The 4,104-nt window shown below is 60.3% G+C and overlaps 1 pseudogene; it reads left to right on the top strand.

Moving 5' to 3' along the window:
- The first annotated feature begins 690 nt into the window (after positions 1-690).
- LOC112483315 lies at positions 691-809 on the top strand (annotated as a pseudogene).
- Positions 810-4,104: the final 3,295 nt, after the last annotated feature.

Here is a 4,104-nt window from a genome sequence, read left to right on the forward strand (position 1 = left end):
ACATAGGACCGAAAAACCGGCCAGCCGAGCCCAGCCAACCCACAGAATCGTGAGAAGTGATTGTCGTTTGAAGCCACGAATTTGGGTGGGGTTTTCTTGCAGCCAGAAATAGTTGGGTAGCTCAGATGCTCAGAGATGCCTAACACGCAGGGTCGAGAAATGAGAATCGAGTAATGCTCTGAAGACGATTGTCTCTGAGCCTCTGCAAACCAGGTTGTCGCTGTCCATAATACACCACCGTTAGGAACTCACGCCCTTGGGCAAACCATTATCTTTTCCCTTTTCTATTCTTTTAAAACACAGACGTAACCCACACGGACGTAGCGAGCAGAAAAGGGCTCCAGGAGTCGAAACTGCTGCGGAGAACATTTCTCCCGGAGCCGCAGGAACTGACCGTAGACCACGGTTCGCTGTACTAAGAACGACGCTGTCGATGTAAGTATGACGCGCATTCCGATGTGAGGAGAGAAGGGGACACATTTAACAGGAGAAATCGGAAAAGCGGAAGGAGAATGGGGCCCGTCGTCTCCCAGGGAGCAACCCGAGTCTCATCTTCCGAACCGGAACCGCGATGCCATGATGAAGGGCATCTCTCGGCTCCTGAGCATGGCGATGACAGAGACCCCCGGGCTCAGCTATGACGACCTGCATTCGATGAAACCATGGCGGTCCTCACTGAAAGCCTCAGTCCTCGACGGCCACGCCACCCCGAATGTGCTCAATCTCGTCCGCTCTCGGAAGCTAAGCAGGGTCGGGCCTGGTTGGTACTTGGAGGGGAGACCACCTAGGAAGACCGGGTGCTGTCGGTGTAAAAAAAAATTTCAGTCCTGAAGGGGATCAATCTCGGACGACAGCCCGGGCGTGCCCCGGCTTCGCAGAGCGGGGACCAGCAGGGGCCTAGTGCGGGTCACAAAACGCAGGGACCCGAGATGCGTGTGTGAGGAGCCACGTGCACGCGAAGAACACAGCGGTGGCGGCTGTGTCCCGTCCCACAGGGGAGGTCCAGAAATCGAGCCCCCTCCACACAACAGTCTCCGGAAGCTGACAAGTCGACAAACAGACGACAAAGTAGAAATCGTGGTGAGATGGGCTCTCCGTGTCTTGTTTACATGTGAGAAAATTTAAACGCCCCCTGCCCTAGGCGTCTAGCTCACCGTTGCCCTCGACCCCATCACGGCCCCACCCAGGTGCTGCCTTCCAACCCGCCCCCTCCCCCGACGCCACTGAAAAGAAAGCAAAGCAAATCCGAACCCTGACTCGCTCGGGTGAAAACGGTAACTGTGGCGAACGCCTTCTTCACCGTCCGCGCACGGGCAGAAATGTATCTTCGGGGTCCCCCACTGTCAACGCCTCACCCGCTTGCCGGGAGGTCCCACCAAGAGCCCAAAGCTTCGCCGCCCCTGTGGCCCCACTATGCCGCTCTGTGGCTGTGCCATCTGCGAAGACACACTGTGTGCGGGGAAGACCCAAACCACCTTTAAACGCCAAAGATGCCCTCGTCGTGAGCTCTGGGTTTACAGTGCGGCCTTCAGCGTCTCTGGAAACGTCCAGGCACCTTTTCCCCCGGGCAGAGGCTTCTCCACAGCCTCAAGCAAACCGCGAGGGGAGTCATCTGGGGCGCATTCGTCTCCTTCCAGCTCCGTCCAGGCCACTGGGCGACAACCGAACCATTGCGACCGGAGGAAGAGAGAAAGGAGCGGGCGAAGTCCAAGCACAATTTATTTCTTCGTTTTTCAGCCAAAGACGGTTTGTTTTAAAATGGAAGCTGAGCTCAGGGAAATCGCGGCTATTTAATTCAAATGTAATTTGTTAAGTTAGAATACCTTCCCTGTGCTGTCGTATAGTTCTTTCTTCACGGTAAGTGGCCATGGGAGCAGCTCTAATGGCTCAGAGGTCTGGATGAACATGCAGACGAGTTCGGAGCTTGTCTCGATTTTATCTGATGACCTAACCCCACCGGAGGGGTGCGGGCGGGGGGCTCACGAGGACAGAGCAGCGGACGCCAATGGCCACATGCACCATTTTTCCTCAGGGACAGCCACGCACCCACATCGTGTCAGGCCAGGGACTCAGAGCAAAGGGACTCTGGCCATTCCAGAAAGACGTTCCCCCAGGATGCAGAGCAGCAGCAGAACGCACGATGACGGCACTTAGACAGCGACCCCCAGCAGGGCGAGGGCAGCGCAGAGGCGACCCGGGTCCCGGTCCTCGCTGTCCTGCTCCCGCGTCATGCAGGGTCCCCTCTGCCCGGCCTTAGACCCGCGGAGGCCAGAGCTGCCGGCTCTCAGCTCCCCACGGGCCTGTTAGGGCTCCCACGGCTGAGGAGAGATCGGGGGGTTCGGAAGAGTCGAAAGAGTGATGCTTAGGATATAAATCAGTCCGTTCAAAAAATTACACGCATCCCCACCATGCGCCAGGCGCCGTGCGGGCCGTCACGAGAGAGCGAGAGGAATGTCTGCAAGGCCACCACCCGCCCGGGCCCCGCAGTCCCCGGGGAGTGGCCTGACGCGCATCGGGGAGAGTGGCACCGAGCCGCGGACAGACAGTGTCACAGCCGCACGAGGGGGCGGCGGGAGGAGCGTGCCCGCTCTGTGCGGACGGGGCCTGCGCCCTCGGGCGGCCACGGCGAGTGCCAGCGCTGCAGCAAAGTCCCCGACGCAGCTCGGCCCTGGTTGCCCGTAAGTAGAAACGGAGGGGGCAGAAAAAGGCTTTTCTCCAGGATTTTGCTGACTAGTAAACGAGAAAAGGTATGTAAAGCTCCGGGCGTCCACGCTGGCACCGTCGGTGGGCTCCCTGACTCTGCTTTGGGCCCCGAGAGCTGTCAGCTGCGTCTCCTACTCGCGGTTTCTGGGGACGGAACCCCGTTTCCCTCCGAGGCCCAGGGGTCTCCACTAGTGAAAGGCAATGCCGGTTACTCAAGGTGACTGAACATGACGTAAGCCGGGGTCTGCGCTACACGCTTCTCCGACGTCGCCTCCTCCTTCGCCACACGGGGAAGGCGCTTCAAACGCCCCCACTTGACGGGCAGGACACCTGACGCTCGGGAGGGTACCCCCCACCCCCGCCGTGTTCATGCCTGGTCTACGCCGGGGCCCGTGCTGCTCGCCGCGTCCGCATCGTGTCAGTTACTCAAGCTGACTGCACGCGACGTAAGCCGGGGTCTGCGCTACACGCTCCTCCGACGTCGCCTCCTCCTTCGCCACATGGGGAAGGCGCTTCTAACACCCCCACTTGACGGGCAGGACACCTGATGCTCGGGAGGGTACCTCCTCCCCACCGCGCTCACGCCTGGTCTACGCCGGGGCCCGTGCTGCTCGCCGCGCTGCAGGAGGGTCTGCCTCGACGGCAGCACAGCCCAGAAACCCGTCCCCGTCCGCAGCGGGGCGGCCGTGAGGATGGGGCACACCCAGCGTGCCCAGGGCCAGCACGCCGGTGACAGAGGGGCGCTTTGCAGGTCTGGGACCACAGTCACAGCCGAAAGCTGGGGTTGGCTAGCCGTAAGGAACACGTAAGACACTGCCCTGCCATCTATCTGTCCCCTCCGCAGATGTGTGCGAACTCGGGACAGTCGCGTTGAGCGGATGGGTGGATGTTTCAGTACACAAACCTTGGAGGAGCCAGGGCAGGGAGGGGACGCTGTGACGCTCCACGCAAACCCGGCTCTCCCGCCCGCGTTGGTTCACCTCGCTGCAGAGCGGCCACCTCGCTGCAGAGCGGCCACCTCGCTGCTCCCGCTGTTTCTGCGGACGGTTCGACTCTTCCTTCGAATCAGCCCTTGGTCGGTTCCTTTCGTTCTGCTTCATGGTCATGAACCTGCGACTGGAGCATCCGTTAATCTGTCCCTTTGGCCCCACGGGGAGGGCCGCGTGGCAGAGAACAGCACAGCATCTCATCCCTGCCGGGGACCGAGGTCCAGACATTGTCCTGCCATCTTCACACCCACAGAGAAACCCCTGGAAGGAAACCTCTAGTTTGGAAACGATCCTCAAATTCGGGACGTCCGGCCCGCGGGCCCAACCCGGCCCATCGCTGCTTTTGTGAATAAAGTTTTATTGGAACACAGCCGTGCTCGTTCACATCTCGCCTCTGGGCGCCTCTGTTGTT

Source organism: Pteropus alecto, unplaced genomic scaffold (assembly GCF_000325575.1).
Source record: "Pteropus alecto unplaced genomic scaffold, ASM32557v1 scaffold65, whole genome shotgun sequence".
Classification (NCBI taxonomy): domain Eukaryota; kingdom Metazoa; phylum Chordata; class Mammalia; order Chiroptera; family Pteropodidae; genus Pteropus; species Pteropus alecto.